Source organism: Ambystoma mexicanum, chromosome 2q (genome assembly GCF_040938575.1).
Source record: "Ambystoma mexicanum isolate Mex_15411 chromosome 2q, UKY_AmexF1_1, whole genome shotgun sequence".
NCBI classification, from domain to species: Eukaryota; Metazoa; Chordata; class Amphibia; order Caudata; family Ambystomatidae; genus Ambystoma; species Ambystoma mexicanum.
The window spans coordinates 733,175,304-733,200,063 of record NC_090924.1 but is presented as its reverse complement, the minus strand read 5'-3'; positions in this window follow the sequence as shown (position 1 = coordinate 733,200,063).

The window sequence follows — 24,760 nt, the reverse complement described above, 5'->3', positions numbered from 1 at the left end:
ACCTGATAGCTGGTACAGAACTGTTGACTCATGCTGGGAAAGCTCAAGTGTGCACTGTGCTCAGGAGATGCACCTTATCCCGTGCTCAAAACGTGGGGAAGAGAGACCTCTGGCAATCACATCCTGACTTATTATTTGTGAACACTTTTTCTTTATTGAAAATCCCATGCCACTCTCTTTCTGTCATTAGCTTAAGAATTTGGCAATAGTTTTTTTTCCCGCATAGGCCTTTTACTTTGACAGGATGCCACAAGGACTGCCTTGTTTTTCATTTGATGGTCGAAGCTTGCTCCTATATTAGAATTAGGGTAGACGTTATTCCACCCTGCATTTACAGTTTCATAAACACCCTTGAACTGTGATCACTTGTGTCTGTCTTTACTGTTGCCACCATGAGTTCCTTACTGTGGATACAAGACCCAAATAATACCCACTGGCTGTGTGTTCCTCCATACATCTACCTCTCTCCAATCGATATTTCCAAGGCCAACAATGTTGGCATACAGGCAGCACTTCCAGCACCACATAATAGCTCAAACTAAAAAGGAGCTACAGCGATAAACTTTGGCTTTATGAAGACCTTGTGACAGCGCAGAATGTGCAAAACATCTTTTGGTTGTAACTTATGCAAACACATACCAAGGAACACTTATGTTCCCCACTTTAATTAGTTAACTTGACTCTAAAGTTTAGTAATGGTGCACTTAAAACTGAATATTATTTTAAGATTAAAATGGAAACTGGTGTGGTGTTAAGCTCCTGTGATCCGTTTAAATTACCTAGCCTTACAATTGCAGCTGCAGGATCTTTTCGAGAGCTTGCAAGATCTGAAAAGACTTTACAAGTGTCACCACAAGTTCCAGCAGGGCAGTGAGGGAGTGGAGCCATGAACCAGCCCAAGGTGTAGGGGTGGGCCCTGCAAGCACATGAGGAAACAAAGAGGGAGGGATGGAGGAAGAATTAACGGTCATTTACTGCTACAAAATAGAGAATAAACCAGTGGACTGTCTACCAGAGAATTCCTGGAAGAGCGAGACTGTTGATGTTTTGTAATTGTATTTTCTGGAAGCACTTACAAAGCAATCAACAGTCAATGGAACAGTCCTGGGACAGGTACTTTACATAAGCGGGCAGGATATTAATCAAATTACTGGTTGATGATGGGGAATGCATGTCACATAAACAGGCTCGGACTGACCTATAGCAGAATATGGCAATGTCCGAACCCAAAACATAAAATTATAGTTTGGGCCAGTTTTTTGGGTCAAAGTGGATCACTTTTTGGCCCAATGTGGGCCAATTTGATGAGCTACTTCACCATACAGCTAGTAGTTCTGACCATTGTTACTGAATAAATATTCTTTGAAATGAACAATTTGCATCACATTTTCTCAAACAACTCCCCCTTGGGTACTACTCAAACAGTCTGTCACAAAAGGAATGAATTGTAATTTGCAACTACTGTGGGCCACTTTTTTATTCGTGCCCAAGACAATTGTATGCCCCAGTCCAGCCCTGCACACAAACAAAGGACAGAACAGACTTTACAGTCCAAGGGGACTAACTATATATAGATCAGTTACTCTGTACCATAGTCGTAGGTTAATATGGTTGGGAAATGGGAATAATGTAGGAGCGGGTAGAGGGAGTTTCTTCTTGGTTGATGAGGTGCAGCTTTAGTAAAGATTTGAAGCACAGGATAGTAATAGCATTTTCAAGTGGGACAGGAGAGAGTTCCAGTGATGCAGGGCCAGAAAAGAGAATGAGTAGAAGGGAGAACAAGCACAGGGTGGTAGGGTGATGAAAAGATTAAGGAATACACTAGAGATGAGGGTGTGTGAAGAAGAGCAACAGGAGATAGAGTTAGGCAGGTTGTGGGTGTAAGGTAATGGAGGGATTTCTAAACAAGCAGTAGAATGGAAACCAGTGTGGAGATGGTGCTTCAAGATGAGGAAAGTGTGGGGAAGATTCTAAAGGTTGTGAATGGCAAAACTGTGTACTTTATCTTAAGGTGATGAGGAGTGGAGTGTGGACACACGAGGCGGCTGGTGCAGTAGTCAAGGCAACTGATCACTGTGTCATAATAAGGGATTTATTGGAGCTATTCCGGAGGAGAGACAGATTAATGCAAAATTAAACAACTGAATCCTTACAGCAGTCAAGGTTGAGGTAATAAAGTGCTGAAGGTTAAGTCACTGTCAGAAAGGGTACCTAGGTTGCATGACTTGGGGGAGAAGAGAATAAATCAGTTGGAAAAGAGAGGGCAAAGTGGGCATGAGGGTCAGGAAGGTAGACCATTTTCGCCGTTGAGGATTTCAGCATAAGACCAAGAAGTGCCTTCCACTGGTAAGCAGCAGAGAAATATGCAGACATGCAGGAATAAGTAAGAGAAGAGAAGATATTCATGTCATCAGCAAACATGTTAAAGGAGAAAACAAACAAGGAGATCAACTGACCACGTGAGGTGTAAAGTGTGACTAGTAGGGGGCCCACAGATGGAGCCTTTAGGGATACCAAAAGAGTGGGATTGGATCAACAATGGCTGTATTCCTTAAGATCAAGAAACACCACTAGAAAGATAGGAGGTAACTCGTGAGAAATGCGTAGTAAATTTGAACAGGGCGTACTCCCCTGGTCTAGCTCAGTTCTGCAGGGAAACATTTCACCTGGCAAACTCTGCCCCTATTACACTCATGCACCCTCACCTTCACTGCCTCATCACCACCCTATGCCAAGCTTAACCCCACTCCATCATCACCTGTCACCACACCTGCTCCTTACCTCATCAGTATCGCGCCTTTAAACACTTGTGTATGGGCGCGCGATAAATAAAATATCATATCATATCAGTTGTTCCGTCACCCCTGTGGCTTTCAGGTCTCCTGGATGCATGTGCAATTTTTCCGAAAACTAGGCCCAACAGGCTGCCGTTCAGGAAATGCAGCCTGTCAGGAATCAGCACTCTGTGAAACTGGGCACCATATTCCAATGTTGTGAGGGTCAAACGAATAGAGGAGTGGACTTTATTTCAAAGAGACAGAGAGGTCTAATAGAATTAGGATAGTGAAGTATTGGCCAACACCAGAAGTGGATTTTCAAGTAGATTTATTTAAGTACCATCAAAAGCCCACTGTCTCCGTACACTACACAACAGTAACTGACACACATTCTAAAGTTGCATCTTTCTCTCCATGTTCCGTATTCTATATTCTAAGATACATATTCCATCCACTCCTACAAAGAGTAGAGGTAAATGGAACATTACATATGTAAAGACTGTTACACACCTACCTTCTTTATACAAACAGCACAAGTTTGTTATGTACATAAAATCACTGCAATAAAAACCACAATATGACATGAATACATGTGAACATAACTATGAGAACTATAGCTTTAACTAAGCTCTGCTGAACTATAACAGTGCTCAGTTTACATAATCCTTCAAATTTGATGGTCTCTTACAAACATGTTTGGTGCACCTACCTAGTTCACTTCCATTGTCCACTTTGTCTCTTAACCCCACATTTTGCTCTATTGTACCCTCCTTATTGCAAATATCCGCTTTGGCAGTTGTGAATTTGTCTTTTGAACATCTACACACTCTATTCACATTCCATACTCTTCCATCAGACACTTTTACAGCACCATGAAACCTCTCCACCACTTCTGTGGCCGCTGACCACTTTGCACAACCACTTGTAGTAGTAGAAGGTAGTTTTATTCTTACCCACTCACCAACTTTTATATCACATTCTTTCACCATCTTCCTTATGTCAAAACACCTTTTGTTGATTAACTGTCTATGCATAATCTTTTTCTCAACCTCCTTGAAGTCAATCTCTTTTCTGCAAGCTCTACCCAACCAGGACGGACACACCCTTGTGGTGGGTTTTCTTCATCTGAGCATCTCAAATAGGGAAATACCAGTATTGGTATGTGGGGTGAATCTGTGTGCTACAATGGTATTGTCAACAGCCTTTTTCCAGTCTGCTTTATTCTCCTAAGCACCTCTAATACTATTCTTAATGACCTTTCCACAATTCCATTTGTTTGGGGATGATATATGGAGCTAGTTTTGTGTTCTACTCCAATATACCTTAGATAACTTCTAATTTCCTGTGAAACCAGCTGCACACCATTGTCAGTGATGATGGTGTTGGGATAACCATCTCGCCTGAAAATGTCATCCAAAAATAGAATAATATCTTTATAGCAGATTTTCTGTACCCATTTGACTTCCACCCATCTAGAAAACATGGCAATCAATACCATACAATATCTTAACACACCATTACGTCTTACTGGTCCCACAATGTCTACACCTACTCTTACCAATGGTATGGTTGGTATAGACATAACTGTCATGGGCTCCTGTCTTGCAATGTATCCTTTGATGAATCATCACAGTTACAACATTCCCTAATTAATCTTTCTATTTCCAAATCCACACCAGGCCACCAATAATCCTGCCTGACAAGTTGTTTAGTCTTGTTCATCCCTTGATGTCCTTCATGTTCTATTTCTAATATCTTGCACTTTAATCCAGTGTTGGGATATAACTTGTCACCCCTCAAAACCAAATTGTTGTTCAAATATAACTCATCATATACTTGTCTAACAGCCTCGGGTAAAACACCTTTCCTGATTTCATTACGTTTTACTCCCTCTTCAATGCACTTCTTTATTTTCCTAAGAACTTCATCCAACTCCATAGCCTTTGCCCATTCACTCTCAGACACCACTTCCTGATTTACATTCAATATTTCCTCATCAACATTATCGTCTTCATCATTATCTACAAAATGTGTCAACCTCGATAAACAGTCAGCACATATGTTCTTGACTACAGGAACAAACTCCATATCCCAATTGTATTCCTGCAAATTTGCCACCCATTTTCTGATTCTTGCTGACACCTTATCCAAACCCTTGGTAGTCAATATTTCCCTGAGGGGTATATGATCCGCTCTCACAACAATTTCTTTCCCCCACAGGAATGAACGGAACTTCTCAATAGACCATTTCACTGCTAACAACTCTTTTTCAATAGTTGAGTAATTACATTCTGCCATTTGCAGTACTCTTGAAGCAAAAGCAATAGGGTATTCAATTCCCCTTTGGGATAACAGCACCCAACCCATGATTGTTTGCATCAGTGGGAAGAATGCTCTTCTTTTTGGGATTGAAAGACCTCAAAGTAGATGCACAGTTGAGATCTTTCTTTATCTTATTAAATTCATCCTCACACTCAATATCGCAATCAAATTTGCATTCTTTTTTGTCAACTTCCTCTTATAAAAACTTTTACTAGCCAAATCCGGAATACATTTTGCATAATTTTCTGCCATCCTCAAAAATGATATAACCTTATCTTTGGTGTCTGGACTAGGGAAATTTAAAATGGTGTTCACCAATTCTTCCTTGGGTTTTATGCCTTTGTCAGAAATTTCACGTCCTAAATACTGTATATTCTATCTATTGAATTTACATTTCTCCTTACTAAGGGTTAAACCAGCATCTTGAAAAACATCTAAACCTTACACATTCTACTATCATGTTCTTTTTGATCTTTCCCATAGACTAGAACATCATCCTGAAAGCAAAGAACACCTTGCATATGATGGAATAAATTGTACATCACACGCTGAAAAACAGCTGCTGCAGAAATTAAACCAAAAGTCATCCTTCTACATTGGAACAAACCTTCAGTAGTAATGAACACTAACATTTTTTGATTTGGGATGTAACATAATTTGGTGGTATGCTGATTTGAGGTCTAAAGTACTCATTATCTTGGCATCTCTTACAGTCCCTAGCATTTCCGTTATATTTGGCAGAGGATGTCTATCTTGAATTATGCATTTATTTACGCACCTGAGGTCAATGTACAACCTGAGATTTCCATTGGGTTTATGCACTATAACCAATGGCGACACCCATTCAGAAGATTCAACTCGTTCAATAACTCCTTGTGCTTCCATTTTTTCCAGTTCTTCTTTTACATACTTTTTGATCGCTAACGGCACAGGTCTGACTTTATTCAAAACAGGAACAGCATCATTTTTCATACAAATTTCATGCCGAAAGTTCCTCAAACTCCCAAGTTCATCTCAGAACACAGGATGATGTTCAAAATGTTCAGATTGCCTCTCCTGATCTACTGCATATTCCATCTCCTCGGCACTGGGATCTAGTTTTATTTTCAGTTTTTTCTGATGAGACCAGCTTAACAAAGGATGCATTCCTTTCTTGAAGACATACACTTTCCCTTTTGCTGTTCTGTCTTTGAACTTTATGGTCGACCAAAACCAACCTTCCAACTCTTTGCCTTTACCACCATACACAACGGGCTTTACATCAATTTCTTTAAGAGCGGTGCACCCTTGGAAGTGTCTCTCGAACAGTATTCATGGCAACAAAGTATACTTGGCATCAGAGTCAATGGCCATCTTAATTGTTGAGTCGCCAACTTGTATGTCTGCCTTAGGTTTTTCAAGATCAGCATCTTGATCTTCCACTGGATTGATTTCCGTATTTTCAATTATATAAGTACATTCTTCAACTACTTCACATAGTTCTTCAATGCAATCTATATTCTCTAATTTAGTTTTACAACAATTTGTTAAATTACCTTTCCTATTGCATCTTCTGCAGATTTCTTTTAGCGCCAGACACTTTTCACAGCTGGCAATATGATATATGCTACCACACCTATAGCATTTTCTTTTGTTATCATCAACGTCATTATTTTCCTTGAATTTGACTCCTCTTTTCCTTTCATAACTTTTATCCTTTTTATTAAATTGTTAAATTGTCTGCTTTTCATTGTGTTTTTGTTTTGTATAGCCAACACTTTTGGCAATGTGGATACTTCCAACTTGTTATCTGTCTCTTCCTTCATTTCCAGTTATTTCACACATTTATATGTATGTTCTACTTCTTTTGCTATTCTCCTTACTTGATCTAATGAAAGATTCCCTTTTGACCATAACGCTTATCTTACTTTGCTGTCTTTACACTCCAACATAAATTGATCACGGAGCCGTTCTTCTAGATAATTACCAAACTCACACGTGACAGCTAGACCACGTACAGCTGTGATAAATTGTTCAACTGTTTCTCCATTTTCCTGTTTGTGTTTTCCGAAATGATATCTTTCAAGAATGATGCTCACTGTCTTTTCATAATGTAGGTCTAACATTTTCACACACTTATCATATTCTGTAAGCTCTGTTCCTTCTTATTCAGACAGAGGCGGAAGATTCTCAAATTGCTCCTGCCCATAATTTCCTAAACAGTGTATTAACAAACATTTCTTCCATTCATTTGAGAAATTGAGACAATGAGCCGCAAAAACATAATGGTCAAAGCATTTCTTCCAACGCTTCCATGATATTGCTGGCTCACCCTTTGTATCCAGGAAATAGTTTGGAGGTGGCATGCTTTGCATTTTTGGTCACCGATATTGTTGTGTTCTTTTTTCTTTTCACATTCACAATATTGAATTGTGTTGACACTCTTTAAATTGCGATTTGTAAGTATTTCTTAAAACAAAATGCAGTTGTAATTCAGTAATGATACTTTTCGTATACAACACACTTGTGGCAATGCTATTCCTCTGTTTTATTTTATAAGTTGTTCCATACATTCATCGGGTGAATATACGCTTATATATATATTTTTTTTTTTAGACAGGGAAAAGAAACCCTGTCGGGTTCAACGGTGTTGCGGTTGCTATGACAACAACACTGTAGAAAAAGAAAGTATTAAAATGGCGGCACGTAAATTTACGTTTCTTTGGATCCTTTCCTCTAATGTGATGCATTGTGCTTCTATCACAACGTGGCTTGAAAAATGCCCTACATGGGTTGACACACAGACAAACAACCTAATTTCAGAAAATGCTCACTATTTCTCGAGGTAACACATGCCCTGATGATTTAATGTTGTATAATATGATGCTGTCGCTGATATAGTTTGAGCGACACTATCCTTTGATGTGCTCACGGATTTCTGTTCAGCTTGTAATAATGCGCGCAATTAAAGATATGGTGACTGGCATTAAATGCCGTGCAGCAGGCAATTGCTTGTTTAGCAAGGATGCATGGAGTTTAAATTTATGATATATGTCTGCTCCGTCGTCCAACTGGGGATTCACTTAACTATTCACTCATCATACATATCATGCCGCACTTACTGCCATAAAATGCTTTTCTATGTGGCTCCACCTGGAAAAGCTTTCAGCATGACTTTCATGTTGTGATTGTCTTTTTAGCTCGCCTCGTCTTGATACATATCACAGGCTACATCCGCGTCTTTGTGATGATTTCTAAGTTATATTTCACACTGTAGTGGTTTCACGATAAACAGCTACTCAGTGGGCTGCCGTTTCCTTCAATCCCATTCTCGTCGCCACTGAAGTATTAGCCACACCATAAGTGGATTTTCAAGTAGATTTATTTAAGTACCATCAAAGGCCCACTGGCTGAGTACACTACACAACAGTAACTGACTTAACACATTCTAAAGTTGCATCTTTCTCTCCATGTTCTGTATTCTATATTCTAAGATCCATATTCCATCCACTCCTACAATGAGTAGAGGTAAATGGAACATTACATATGTAAAGAATGTTGCAGATAGAGGAGTGGTTGGAGTGATGAGCAGATGTCATAAAGGTCAAAACATGGGTACGAGCAGCTCAGTAGGATGAAGGCTGGGAAATACAGTTTGGAGAGAGTTGCAGAGGTCATTAGAGTCCAGATAGAAGATCCTATCGAAGATGAGACACTCAATGATTTTTTAATAGTGGATGAGAGAAACAGCCCAATAGTTGGCATATTTGTTTAGGTGCACTGAGTCTCTTCCTGGCATTGGTAGGGTAATGAACAGCCTGGAAAGTATGAAAGGAAAGGGAGAGGTTGAAGTGGGATGGGAGCCTGGAGAAGCAATAGGTGTGAGCTCATTAGCCATTTTCAGGTCTAACAGGTCAGTAGAGGCACACGATGGGTTGGCAGCATTAAGTGTGGGTTCCAATTAAGAAGGAGACATAGCAGTGAAGAAGCAAAGAGGGGACATTGTAGAGCAATATGGAGGGTAGAAAGACACAGTGGGAGGGAAAAGAGGGTGGGAGAGTATCTCAGATTGTTTTAGTTTTTGACAAGAAGTAGTGAACCAAGTTGTTGGTGGACAGGAAAGAAGAGCAGCGCCAACGAGGAGCCAGTATAGTTTGTAGTGTGGAGGAAAGCTCACCGGCTGAGAACAAAAGGTTAAGATTAGGTTGGGGAATTACGATTATGTAATGGGGCAGATCAATATGCAGGTCATACCCACTCCCCCTACTCAGATAAGTATGCAATTACCAATCCCAATACATGACCCTCGCCAGTACTGTACAGGTGAGAAACAATACCAGCGGAGACAGCCCTACCATCCCCAGAGTCTACGAGTCGAAGACGGCACCAACTAAGACCATGAAGTTGTCTTTATGAATAAAAAAGATAGTCTAACAAGTAGAGTGACAGGTAGTTGTTACTATACATATGTATAGAGATAGAGAATACCTAGATGACTACACACATACATACAAAGTACATGTAGTAGACAAGTAAATATAGGCATGAATATTACATAGAAATGAAGATTACTCGCAGATAGACATGAAGGACAAATGCACACAGACATGAAGGATATTTGCACGTATACATGAATACCATATACATGTATATATGCAGCCCCTGAAAATATTAACATATATGAGATCAAGGCACAACATGGCAAAGCATCAACCAAGGCACAGCCATTTTCCCAACAGAGAGGCCTCAGTAGCCTCAGAACCCAAGATGCTGAATTCACGAAAACACATATATTCAAGAAGCCCAAACAGTAGCTTATGATCAGAGCCAAGGTCAGAAACTAAGAATTGAGCAGTGGATGAATGGAACGCAGGCACAAGATAACGGTTCCCATGATGAGCAGCGGTAGACTCCCCAGTTAATCAATTTTAAAAAGAGCTCAAACAACCATTGGCGTTCAGGTGCACAAGAGGTGCACAAGAGCAGTAAGCCAAAATACCTAATGGAAAGTAACTGTCTAGCACCATGAGTGGACACAAACAACAATTACTTGGCCGAGTCAACAGCAGTGGTGAAGGAAAGGAGGGTATTCTTAAACATGAGGAGAAGAGAAAGATTCTGGTCCTTATGCTACTTTGCATGTTGATTTAGAGAAAGCAAATTTGATAGGTGATCCAGGGCTGAGGGCAAGGTGCAAGAGGATTCATAAAAGTCCTGTTCAATGACAGGGGCCTAGGGAGGAGCAAATTCAAGAAGGGGGGACCTCACTTTGCTAGGTAAAGGGTGCAGAGTAAGGTATGAGTTTTTTTTAGAGCTAGCAGAGAAGGGAAGGTAGAGGGGGAGCAATGATAATAAAATGGAGGGTAGAGTGATTGGAAGGGGAGCACTCAATAGCAAGATTGAAAGTGGGGAGTGAGGAGGCAAGGAAAACAAAGTCAAGAGAGTTTCCTTGGGAGTGGGTGGGATGATTGTAACGAGAGAAAAGGCAGTGGACTGAGAATAGACTGAAGTTAAAGTTGGTGGATGGGAGAGATTTTTAGAGGTTGAACTCTGTCATGAGCACAGAAGGGGCTTTGGTGGGAATGGACTCCAGGAGGAGGTCCAGGACAGAGAAGGAGTTGAGGGGGCCCAGGGACATGTAAACGAGAAGGAGGATGAGAAGAGTGGGTGAAAGTAGTTGGCTCGTGGTGAACTTGAATAAGAGTGGGGTAGGTCAGTGGGTGTAAGTGGGATTTTTGACCATCAAGTAAATCCCACCACTTCTTTTGGAAGACTGGGAGAAGTGAGAAAATATATCAGAGTCAGTGACAGTGTGCAATTCAGCAAGGGTAGCAGTGTAGGTCATTACGACCCAGGCGGTAAGTACACCAACTTTACCACCATGGTGTAAACTATGTTTACACCATGGTGGATGGCGGATTTACCGCCCCATTCCAAGGTGAGTGGGGCGGTAAATCCCCATTTCCCATTTACCCTTCCCCATTCCCATTTTTGCCCCATAGGGCATAATGGGAGTGGGGAAGGCGCTAATTACGGCACCGTAAATTACCAATTAGCACCAAGGCGGTTTAGCGCCATAGATTTTAACGCCTGCTAAAAATTAACAGGGGCAAAGCAGAGCAGTGGGCATAGATGATGATAGAGAAGTTAGGTAGGAAGAGGTGATAGGTATAGGCTAGGAGAGTATAGGAAGTGGGAGGAATATAAGGAAATAGTGACTACTAGCAGCAGGGGAAGTGTGCAAAGCATTGTGGGAGGAGGATTATTAGGTTAATGACAATATGCTACTTATATAGTGTTTTCACTACTCACTTTACATAGAACATTTCTAAGTACAATTATTTTCACCTTTCTAAAATTGTTACTATTTTAATGACCTCAGAATGATTAGAGGCAGAGTTGGTCTTTCTGAGACTCAAGCCAAAAACCTGGACACCACACACAATCACAGCAGCAAGGGCTTAACCCAATGAGCTATCTTACTGGCCTAGTAGGCATAGGTGTGTTGTTGGCAGATAGGAGGGATGCCAGAATGTGCAGTGGTAGACATGCGATGTGCAGTGTTCAAGGTTGAGCACAGAGGTAGTACAGGGGGATGTGAAAGACAGGACATTCAGTAACAGAGATGTGACAGTTGGGGTTCACAGAGCCATAGATGACCAAAATGAAATTAATCAGCAGATACAGAGCTATAGCAGAACAAAAGTCACTTAGACACTACATGCAGGGCCATATGTGACCAAAATCCAATTACACATTATATGCAGTGCAGTAGTTGACGAAAATGCAAGGATGACCAAAGAATAGCCGCACCAGTGGTCGCAGGTGAATTTCTTTGCGGGAGCGACCAAGTGTAGCATGGTAGCCCGAACCAACACATTCCCCCGAGAATTTCTTATAAATAATAGATTAAAATGGTGCATTTTGTAGCACGATTTTTGTGAAAAATCTGGTATAAAGCCACAATGTGTGCAATCAGTTTTATATGGAGCACATGAGAAAAATCCAATCCATGCAACAGGAGCTTCTTTCCAAAACATTTTCATGATGTCTTTGCCCACAATGTAGGCAAGTATAAACAACGTGGTTATGCTGGCTGTGTCCATACATATCCATGCACACTGCACCAATCAATGCCATTATTACCACATAAGAACTAACTCATGTTGGAATTTGCTAGTAGATATGCCATGCCACAGTAAGAAAGTACATCTAAACTGGCTGCAGCAATAAAAGACAGTCTAAAAATATAATGTAATAACACTCATGCTTTACTCTTAATGCCCCGTAAAAAACATCCAACCCCCCCTAAGTAAGTATAGCTAGACTGGCTGCACCAAATTATACCAGTCTAGTTATGTAATAGCACTAACATCTTGTTATTTACTACCCCACACCGTATAATCTTAGAGTTCTGTATTTCCAAAGGTTCACAGATTTTATTTTCATACATGCCGGGCAGCACCTAATAGAAAGATGTATGGAAGGAGAAAACATATTGGTGGTATTAACCTTAACAGGATTCTTAAAAATCTTATATGATATGCTGGAGTCTCAAAAAACAATGGAAAGCAAGAAAATGGAGTCAAAGGCTACCCTGACCAAAGACGTGACAGGGGGTCACACCATTTGCAGCGAAGCTAGGTAGTGGCTAGCTTGAAAAGACAAACACCTATAAGAGGAAGAGTGTATCAAGAAAAGAGGTTTATTTAACACTAACACAATAGACATATTTTCAAAAACTAGACATATTTTCAAAAGAGTGCCATTGCACTAAGGGTGTGCATCATTTAGCACATAAATATCTGCTTTTTCGTGGGTTAGTAGGCAGAGTGAAAACTTAATACATGTATTGCTTGGAATCACAATACGATCGTTTTGTCGACACAAAGACTGGTGTTTCTGGTTCGGTGTATTTGATGATATGTTGCAGTGGCTGTACGAGGTGGAGCCGCGCTGCTTGGATGTACCGAACGGTCTTCAGGACTATAAGTTGTAGTTGGAGCCATAGTGGTGAAGTGCGTCCATCTAAATTTTGTGAGAAAGGACTGGGTTAGTCTAGGGGCGGTGGTGTCAATGATTAAAAGATTTGAAGAAAGAACTCTGCAAAAAAGAGGACCTACCATGTTCGGATAATTGTGCGTCTAGGTCAAGGTCCAAAACAATTATATTCGGACTGGCGGGCATCTGCGATTAAGTCAGATGTCAGGAGCTGTAAGTCACACAAATGAAAAGGTAAATAGGTGTTACCCTAATTTTGGCAACGAATACTTGCAAGTGCCTACAAAGTGCTGTGCTGCATGTGATGCAGCAGAGAGAACCGTCTGTGTTGGGTACAGGTGGTCGTGCAAAAATTATTATGTACAAAGGACTGGTGATACATCCAGTGCTGGTTGGGCTGAGGTGCCTCACCGCTGATGTGGAATGCATCATAGCGGCGTGTGAAAACATGCAGAACTATTAATGCAGGTAATCGTTGGTGCAGTGCTCGTCTTAATGAGAATAACCTGGGCTTTAAAATCCTAGCGGGTTGTGTCTCAGAGGGCATAGCAGGGTGAGCATTCGTGGCTATAGACGTGCCAGCCTACGGATTGATTGTGTGCGAGGATTGGGATAGGGCAGGTGACTCGGAAGGGACAAGCATAGATACCTGGTGTTAGTCGGCTGGGGAGCTGTGCTGCGTCCGGCGCTCGGTCCCGTGGTCCCGTGGATAATGAGCTGCGTTCCTCGTAAGGACAGGTAGTGCGCCTGCGCGTTGGCGAGTCGTGTTTAAAAAAAAGCGAGGCAAGGGCTGCAATGCGCATGTCGCCAGGGTTTAGTGTACAGGCGCATGAGTCGATACGGACTGATCACCACTATTGTGGAACAGTTTCTTCTTATGCGTAGGAATTGGCCATATGGAAGATTGATCTTGTGGCCTGAGGGGTGGAAACTAGAGTACTCTAGGAGTGTGTTCTTTGATGTGGGTTTGCGGTATAGAGTTGTACTTAGAGAGTTGTCTGAGTTTTTGTAAATTTCTAGATCCAGAAATGGTATTTTGTTCTTGTTGTGGTCCATGGTGAATTTTATACAGATGTTGCATAAGTTATGCCATTGTAGGAAACAGAGGAGGTAGTCTTCTGTCACTTGCCATACCATAAATACGTCATCTATATATCGTAGCCAACATTTGATCGACTGTTTGAAGGTGTTCTGTTCGTTGTAGATTGAGTCCTTCTCAAAAGCGTCCATAAAGAGATTGGCTACATCAGGGGCAAATGTGGCCCCCATACTGGTTCCATGACATTGTTGATAAAAAGTCTGTTTATAAATAAAGTAATTCTCCATAAGAGCTATTCTTGTACATTCAAGAAGAAATGCTGTAGGTGGTTCCACTTTTGGTCTTTTATCTAGGTATGTACCTAGATAAATGTTTTCACACGCCGCTATGATGCATTCCACTTCAGCGGTGAGACACCTCAGCCCAACCAGCACTGGATGTATCACCAGTCCTTTGTACATAATAATTTTTGCACGACCACCTGTACCCAACACAGACGGTTCTCTCTGCTGCATCACATGCAGCACAGCACTTTGTAGGCACTTGCAAGTATTCGTTGCCAAAATTAGGGTAACACCTATTTACCTTTTCATTTGTGTGACTTACAGCTCCTGACATCTGACTTAATCGCAGATGCCCGCCAGTCCGAATATAATTGTTTTGGACCTTGACCTAGACGCACAATTATCCGAACATGGTAGGTCCACTTTTTTTGCAGCGTTCTTTCTTCAAATCTTTTAATCATTGACACCACCGCCCCTAGACTAACCCAGTCCTTTCTCCCAAAATTTAGATGGACGCACTTCACCATCATGGCTCCAACTACAACTCATAGTCCTGAAGACCGTTCGGTACATCCAAGCAGCGCGGCTCCACCTCGTACAGCCACTGCAACATATCATCAAATACACCGAACCAGAAACACCAGTCTTTGTGTCGACAAAACGATCGTATTGTGATTCCAAGCAATACATGTATTAAGTTTTCACTCTGCCTACTAACCCACGAAAAAGCAGATATTTATGTCCTCAATGATGCACACCCTTAGTGCAATGGCACTCTTTTGAAAATATGTCTTGTTTTTGAAAATATGTCTATTGTGTTAGTGTTAAATAAACCTCTTTTCTTGATACACTCTTCCTCTTATAGGTGTTTGTCTTTTCAAGCTAGCCACTACCTAGCTTCGCTGCAAGTGTTGTGACCCCCTGTCACGTCTTGGGTCAGGGTAGCCTTTGACTCCATTTTCTTGCTTTCCATTATACCCACCCTCAGGAGTCAGGCCCCCTTTACAAAAAAGAGGATTCCGCCCAATATTTTCTCTCACACGTCTCAAAAAACAATACAGATATTATTTTAAATTTTTCTAAAATACTGAAAAATCATAAAACATTTTAATATACTTGCACTTTAATAATTTGATCTTTGCCCTCCTAATCTAAGTTGAGTATGATATGATCTTAAGTATTTAATGTACTATTTTATTAGATTCTTGCCTTTTTGTTCTTTTACCATAATTTTGAAATTATTTTTAAAAACATACCAACATAAGAAAGTATAGCTAGACTGGCTGTGCCCAAATATACCAGTCTAGCTATGTCATATCACTCATAATATTCGCTTTACCCTTTAACCTTGATGCCCAGTATAAATGACAACACTGCCAGTAGCAACCACCCTCCCCCAAATAAAAGGCCAGCTCCGCCTGATACACTGCACATGACAGGCACACACATGTTCTCATTCACACAAAATACACGTTTTCATTCATCCAGGCATTCAATCTTTCACACATCATATAATCTCCCATTAATCCGCACATTCATATTTTCACATAACATATACTCTCTCATTCACCCACAAATCCATACATTTGCACAACAAATACTTACGTATTCACCCAAGCATTAATACTTTCACACAACATCCTCTCTCTCATTCAGCCAGACATTCATACATTCAGACAACTTATACTTTCTCATTCACCCAGGCATTCATACATTTACACAACATAAACTCTCTCATTCACCAAGGCATTCATACATTCACACAACATACACTCTCATATTTTCCCAGGCAGGCATGCATGCATTCACACAATATATACTCTCTCATTCACCCAGGTATTCATACATTCATGCAACATATACTCACTCATTCACCCAGGCATTCATACATGCACACAACATATACTCACTTCTTTCGCACAGGCATTCATACATTCACACAACATATGCTTGCTCATTCACACAGACATGTATACATTCACACAGCATTTACTCAGTCTTTCACCCAGGCATTCATACATTCACACAACATATACATGTTCATTCACCCAGACATGTAATCATTCACAAAACATACACTGGCCCTCATTACGACCCTGGCGGAGTGGGTTACCGCCAGCGGTAATCGTGGCGGACCCGTCCGCCCTACTACGAGTTCCCGTAGCGCCATGGAGCCTTTCTCCGCCTGGTTTTACCGGGCGGAGAAATCCATGGCGCTAAGGGACCTCGTTGTTAATTACGCCACCGTACTTTACGGTGGCGTAATTAACGCCTTCCCCACTCCCATTATACCCTATGGGGCAAGAATGGGAATGGGGAAGGGCAAAATGGGGATTGGGGATTTACCGCTCCGCCAAGGTCGGCATGGGGTGGAAAATCCGCCAACCCCCATGGCGCTATCGGCAGCTTTCCGCCGTGCTCCGCGGTGCATTTAGCACCGCGAATTCCGCCAGGGTCGTAATGAGGGCCACTGTCTCATGCACCCATACATTCATACAGCAGTCATGCACGCATACATAAAACCAAACTTTCAGACATTCCCACACAAATTACACAAGGTACACAACACATGTTCACTTACCTCACACCTTAAGCACGCCGCCACTGTCCACTATACCAACCAGAAGACTCACCGCATGCAGATCACACTGGCTGACAGGAGAAAAGAGATATCCTGCCCTATCAGTCAGTGCACTCCTATGCTTGTACCACAATGATGAGAGGCTACGGGGCACAGCTTCCTATGCCCCGTCTGCCTCTCATTATTGTGCTCTGTGCATTTCGTGGCGCCCTTTGGGCTAAACAATGAAAATAAAAAAATATACTGCTTCGTGGCAGAAAGCACAGTCCCCGGGCAAATAATCGGGATGTGCTGCCTGCCACTCAAGCGAGGGGTTGGCACCCCTGCCCATAAATACGGTCTGCCATTGACAGCACTCACTCACATTCAAGACAGTAATAGATTGGCAGAGTGGGCATTGTCAGTGGTGGCGATAAGAATGAGAACTATAGTAGTTTTGTTCTTATGTAGGGGAGTCTAGGACTTTCCATGCCTGAAGAGAGCCATACAGATGCTTCCCTAGTGATGGATGGACTTGAAGAGTAAGTGTTTAGCGCATCAAAGAGCATGTGACAATTTTGCCCAATCACGAACAAGTCTGATTTTAATAGGATTTCTATCCATGACCAAGGTCCTGCCCTATAGTGGCATAATTTGGCAGAAGACTAATGGGTGTATGTAGCTCCCCATGGGAGGAAGCAATGAAGGACTGGGTGGCCTTTTGGCATCTGAGGCAGGGTAATAAGTTTGCTGCACTTTCTGGAGGTCGTTGTTGTAGGGCCTCTTCAAGACCATGGTCAAATGATCCAGTCCAACAGCAGGTGAGCCTGATTTAAATATGGCTGCTCTCTGTGAGCAGGTGTTAAGGAAAGGGGCATAGAGGGCCAACAAGCACATAGGTTTCACAGGTAGAAAGGCTGCCTGGGTGCTGGATGTCATGCCCCCAACATTCTTTGTGGCAAGGGCTGGTGTTGAGGTCCACTGTGTGCCCAATCAAGGCTCTTCTGTACTTACATGTGGGTGTTGGGGTGTTCCAGGCCAGGATGTCATTTGGCGGTCGCTAGCGCTGTTTGCTTGCAACCTCTGGCTGATTGTTTGTGACCCCTGTGTATCCATAAATTTGAACGGGTGGGTGGGCTCAGACTTCTAAAAGAAATATTTATTTTTTTATGTCACTGTGACCTCAGAAAGAAAATATTTCCGTTACACATGTTTCCGTAATGGAAATAATTTATTAGAATGACAAAAATAAATTATTTCTTTTAGAAGTCACAAGCCACCCTCAACATGGATGGAGGCCTCCAGCTATTCTGCTATGCCCATGACAGACAATGTTCCTGTCTTGAGTGGAGCATAGAGCCTAAGGCCTAACATCTGCCTGCAGAGAATGAGTTCTGTGGAGTGGTGCATTACCCCAAAAAGGTACGAATGTTTTACTCTTTGAAAATGTCTGCATGTGTGTGCATGCAGAGGTGTGTGTAGATGTATATTATATAATGTGTGTGTGTGTGTGTGTATGATGTATGGGCTGCTGGTTGTGTTTGCCTGTGAGTGCACAGTTATTAGGTGCATCTGTAAATGTGTGTGCTTGTGTTTAATGCTGGGCTGAGCAGCTGAAGGAGGTTGTGAGAGGGAGAGGGGACATGCGAGGGTGTATATGTATATTATGTAATGTGAGTGTTTTATGTATGGTTGGCTGGAGGTACGTGCCTGTAAGGACATTGTGGATAGGTGCATGTGTGACTGGTCTGTGAATGTGTGTGTTTGTGTTTAATGCTGGGCTGAGGAGCTGTTTTGGGGGTTGGGGAGGGTGTGAGAGGGAGAGCAGACATGTGGGCGTGTATATGCATATTATGTAATGTGAGTGCATGGTGAATTGGTAGATGCATGAAGGTAGTGTGCTTTTGTTTAATGCTGGGTTGAGGAGCTGTTGTGGGGATTGGGGTAGGGAGAGGGGATGTGTGGGGGTGTACATGTATATTATGTAATGTTTGTGACTGAGTGGGTGCATTGTGTGTGGGTGGCTGGGTGTTTGTGTCTTTGAGTGTATGGTGAATTGGAGTATCTCTGAATGTGTGTGTTGTGATAAATCTGATGATGCCATCACTACTTTCCATGAGTTAGCTTCTCCCCATGTTGCCCGGGGACGGCAGCCACTACCGGATCCTGACCATGGGGCAGCTATATGAGGGAGCACCACCTTGGGGGAGGTGACCCTCAGGGAGCTAGGATGACATCATTGGTGGAAAGTCAATGCCACCATTCGCCTCTAGGGATATTTCCTCGTTCCCATACTTTAATGGCATATTGTCATACTCCTCCCCAAATCCCTAGTAGATCTACTTTAAGTTCCTCCCAAAATCCCATTAGGGACCATAACTGACTACTGAGATGGGGAAGAGGTCAGGAGCAGTGAGGATCACTCCTAATGGAGCTTGATATACACTTCCTCAATACCATTCAAGAGGAGGAACCACAGCCATTGACACGAGAAAGAAAAACAGAGTAATGATGATTACTAGGACTGGCATCCAATACAATCGTCTAGTTGTTGGAAAAAGAATAACCGAATCAGGAACTTTAAAAGCAAGTCAGCCAAAGCTGATAGTAAGAAGGAGAGGAGAGAGCCGGAGACGCAGGTCTGCCAGACAGCCTGTAGTGAAGCCAGACACCACACTGAGTAAAGGAACGCTGCAGCAGACAGTGGTGAGGCAAGCCCAATATCAGGAAGGCATGAAACGGGTGCGGGTGGTTCACCACGGGAAATGGAAGAATGGCGGGAACCGTGCACCAAAGAAGGAGGTGCCAGGAAGCACACCAAGCCAAATCCACGAAGCTGAGGGAGACCAAGCAATGCCAAAGGCAATCGGTAAGCCCAGGGAAAGTAAAAGGGTTGCCAGCGTATGGAAGCCATTATCCACAAACGCTACAGGGAGACATTCATGAAAGCGAGGGGAAGTCAGAGACTACTGAAGAGCCTGAATCACATAAGGGGTGTGCCGGATGGTCTAGCAGGCTATGCCGCTTTATAGAAATACAGCGAGAAAGCAGGTTGGATGCCATTAAACAAACAAAAACATATGTCAACCATGTTGTGAATAGGTCATTAAAATCCTACCTGAGGAAGAAGGCTAATTTATTTTTTTATTTTTTACATTTGTAAAGCGCCACACAGCCCAGATGCATGGGGCGCTGTTGCACGAAAATGACTTAGTTGCAGTGCAGGGAGGGGTAGATCGAGGGTGTTACAGCGAGATCGTGTCTACCCCTAGCCTGGAAAAAAGGACGTTTTCCTTTACAGAGGTTATACAGTTGACAGGGCCCAGGTGGGGTTTATACAAACAGCATAGTTTTTATTGCTTTCCTGAAGCCCAGGTGGGATTCGATGCCTCTGATCTTGGCGGGTAATAGGTTCCAATTGGTGGCGGCGAGGACTGGGAAGCTAGCGCCCCCTGCTCTGGTTCTGATGCTTTTTGGAATTACTAGGCAGTTAGTGTGGCTCGACCTAGTTGGTCTGTTAGAGGGGAGACCAGAGAATCTCTGAGCAAGGTAGCGCAGTGCTGTGTCGTGTCGACATTTGTGGGTGAGTGCCAGTGATTTGAAAAGGATCCGTTCCTTGACCGGAAGCTAGTGGACAGATTTTCTGGTGGCTGAGATGTGGTCTCTTTTCGAGATCCCTGTGGCTGCTCTGAGGGCATTGTTCTGCACCATTTGAAGTTTTTTAATGTTTTTGGCTGAAGTGCCTAGTAGGCGTGCATTGCAGTAGTCTAGGCGGGAACCGATGACGGCTCTTGCGATGGTGAGGGAATTTTCCTGTGAGAGGAAGGGCCTTGCAACAGTGATGAGTTTTGAGTGGTAGGCCGCTGCTGAAGAGATTGCCTTGACCTGTCTGTCCATGGTGAGGTTTGAGTCCAGGTAAACTCCAAGGGTTTTGACTGCTTTGGAGACCGAGATGCGGCAATTGTCGATGATGAAGGAGTCATATTGTGGCCCCATTTTATCGATTGTGGCAGGTTATCCGATGATGAGTAACTCTGTTTTTTCGCTGTTGAGGCAGAGCCAGTTTTCCGCCATTCAGGTTTGGATGGTGGTGTAAATGGAGATGAGGGTTTTTTGGTCAGCTTCGTAGTCTCCGGTGAGAGGGATGAGGACTTGTGTGTCGTCCGCATAGTTGGTGTAAGTGATGCCCATTGCATCGAGGTATTTGAATATTGACCTTGTGAAATGGTTGTACAGTGTGGGGCATATGCAGGACCCCTGCAGGACACCGCATTTAATTAGATGTGGATGGGCGCAGGCTGTGTCCGAGAAGACTTTCATTTCTCTGCCCCTAAGGAAGGATGCTATCCAGGCGGTGGCTTCTGCTGAGAAATTGCCCACTGTAGAGAGGTGATGGCAGAGGGTGTCATGATTGACCAGGTCAAATGCCGCCGAAAGGTCGAGTAGAGGTAGGAGAGCTGGTTTGCTTAAGTCTCTTAGGTCATCGATTTGGTTCTTAAGGTCCAGTAGTGCTGTTTCTGTGCCATGGTTTGGGCGGAAGCCAGATTGCCGGAGACCAAGTAGGTGGTGAGCTTCTAGGTAGCTCTGAACTTGGAGGTATGCAGCTTTATCCAGGATCATGAGAAGGAAGGGAACTGTAGTGATGGGCCTATAGTTCCCTGGTACCTAGGGGTCTAGTGTAGGTTTTTTTAGTAATGGGCGGACCCACGCTTCTTTGAGGCAGGGTGGCACTTGGTTGGATTTGAACGATGCATTGATGAAGGCTGTGAAGAACGGTACCAGTGCGGGGGCGCTGTCCTTGATGAGCTGGGCTGGACATGAGTCGCCTTTGCAATTGGAGGGTTTGATGGAGTTGAGTATGGTTAGGACTTCCTCTTCTGTAATCTCCTGGAACGAGAAGGCTGGGATTGCGAAAGTGGCGGTGTTCTGGTGTAGGTTGGATAGTTGTTGCGATAGGGCTTTTTGGTGACTGATGATTTTTTCTTGCAGAGTATTCAGTTTGTTGAGCATGGCTTCTTGGATGTCGTTACACCATTCTTTGTTTTTATTCAAGGGGCTTGAGGGGGGAGTCGGGGACTCCAATTCTCTGAAGATAGCAAAGATTTCTCTGGATCCTGATTTAGCGTTGGCGATCCTGGTATTGAAGGAGTTGGCTTTGGCCGCAATGATGGCGGATTTGTATTGTTTGGTGATGTCTTTAAAGGCTTGTTTAGTGATGTCGTTGGGGTTAGTTTGCCATGCTGTGAGAGCCAATTGTTTTTATGAGCGCAGTTTCAGGAGATCCTGAGTGAAGCAAGAGTTGTTTTTTTTGGTGGGTTTAGCTTTCCTGTGTGCTAAGGGAGCGATGGTGTCTATGGCCTTGGTAATAAAGGCGTTGTAGGTTGCTGCGAGAGTGTCTGGATTGTTGGTGAAAGGTTGTTTGAGTTCGGGAACCAAGAGGTGGGGCAGTAGTCTTTCCTTGGTTAGTTGCTTGGCGCTCCTGGTGAGGGCGGGCAGCAGAACTTCATGAGCAGTGGGTGGAGTTTTGGAGTAGTTGATATCGAAGTGGATAATAGAGTGATCCGACCATGGAATAGGAGAGATGATGGGTGTCGATACCTGACAGTTGTGTTGGGCGATCCAATCCAGGATGCGGCCTTTGATGTGTGTTGGTTTTAACACTTCTTGTTTGAAACCAAGTGTTGCGAGGGCGTTGTTGAAAGAAGCGGCATTCCTGTCTGAAGGGTCATTGAGGCCAAGGTTCATGTCACCCAGGAGGATGGACATGGTGGTTTTCTTGAGGTTGTTGCCGATGGTGTGTAGGAGCGCTTCCTGGAATTCTCCTGCAGGTCCTGGTGGGTGGTATGTGAGGTGGGCGGTGATGGTGCAGCTTGGTGAGGGGTTGATTTTGACGAGCATGTATTCACAGCTGTACAAGGGGTCCCCTTGGATCCTTCTGATGGGGATGGACTGTTTAGCTATCAATGCAACCCCCCCTTTTTGTGTATTGCGGTCTTGCCTGAAAATTGTATAACCATCGGGCAGGGCAATGGCTACAGCTGGGCCTGCGGCTTCATGGAGCCATGTTTCGCAAATAAATAGTAGATCAAGGTTGGAGTTGCAAAGGAGGTCGTAGATATCTAAGGCGTGTGCCGGGAGGGAGCGCGCATTGATGAGGGCGCATTTGAGTGTAGATGGTATGCTTGGGGTCAATTTGCTGGCAGTGGTGGGAGCACATATATCTAGTGGTTCAACAATAACATCAGCGGCAGCAGCAAAGGCAGTGCAGGGCACACCTAAATCAAGTGGGTCACACATAGAAAATGGTACAGCAATAGCATCAGTGGCAGCAGCAAAGGCAGTGCTGGGCGCACCTAAATCAAGTGGGTCACACATAGCAAATGGTACAGCAATAGCATCAGTGGCAGCAGCAAAGGCAGTGCTGGGCGCACCTAAATCAAGTGGGTCACACATAGCAAATGGTACAGCAATAGCATCAGTGGCCGAGGCTGTAGCCTACATAACAGGTGGGTTGGTGTATGCATCACGCCTTGTGTTGCATTCAGTGGAGGCAGTTCATAGGGCCATGTCGTGCCTTGCGTTCGTGTTGCAAGGGGCACAAGCGGATAGAGCGGCAGTGGTTTTGCCGGTAACAGGTACAGTTTTGGGCACAAAACTGTAATGTCTAACGAATTCCTGGCAGGAGAGTATACCAGGTAAAGATAAGTGTGGATGCAAAACTGTGATGTATCTCAAGGAAAATGTATGCCCTTGAGAATTATGGCTATAAGAGAAGATCTCAAGAAATACATTATCATTGTAATTGTGAACTTTTCACTAACTATATGAAGGAAAACAAAGGTCCTTAAGAAGAAGTGTAATTTAAGGATTAAAGGTGAAGAGAAAGCTAGGGGAAGGGAGCGATTTCACCGAAGGAAGTGAATATTCTGTTTGTATGAAAACCTCTGTTGGATTTTAACTTTTATGTTGAACTTTGATTATTTGAACACTGTAAGAAAACAAGAGACAGTAATCTTTTCACCTTAGAATTTCTTTAGAGTGTGAGGATAGAGTAGGATTATGGGCACAGGGCTGACTCTTTGTTTGGACATCTTGACGCTATCAGACCCATTTGTTTTTGGTTGATGTAAGGAAAATCCTCCTAGATTAGGGATAGTGAGCCATTTTCCAAACCCATTTATTTTAATATGTGTTGGTAGCCACAAACAAGTCTCCTCTGTGTCTCATTCCTGGCTCCTCACAGTGTGCTTGTGCTTAATGCTGGGCTGAGGTGCAGTTTTGGGGGTTGAGGGAGTGGATGAGAGGCAGAGGGGACGCATCGGGCTGTAAGTGTATATTATGTAATATCACTGTATGATGTATGGTTGGCTGGGTGTACCTGTCTGAGTGTATGGTGAATTGATGCATTTGTGAATGTGTGTGTGCTTGTGTTTAATGCTGGGTTGAGGAGCTGTTTTAGGGGTTGCGGGTTGACAAAGGGAGAGGGTACGTGTGGGGGTTTGTATGCATATTATTTAATGTGTGTGAATGAGTGAGTGTATTGTGCGTGGGTGGCTGGGTGTGCGTGTCTGAGTGTATGGTGCATGTGTAAATGGGTGTGTGATTGTGTTTAATGCTGTGCTGAGGAGATGATTTTGGGGTTGGAGGGAGAGGGGACATGTGGGGTTGAATATTTATATTATGTAATGTGTATGAATTAATGTGTGTGAATGAGTGAGTGTATGATGCATGGGTGGCTGGATATTCGTGTCTGTGAGTGTATAGTGAATGAGTGCAAGTGCAAATGGTGGGAGAATGT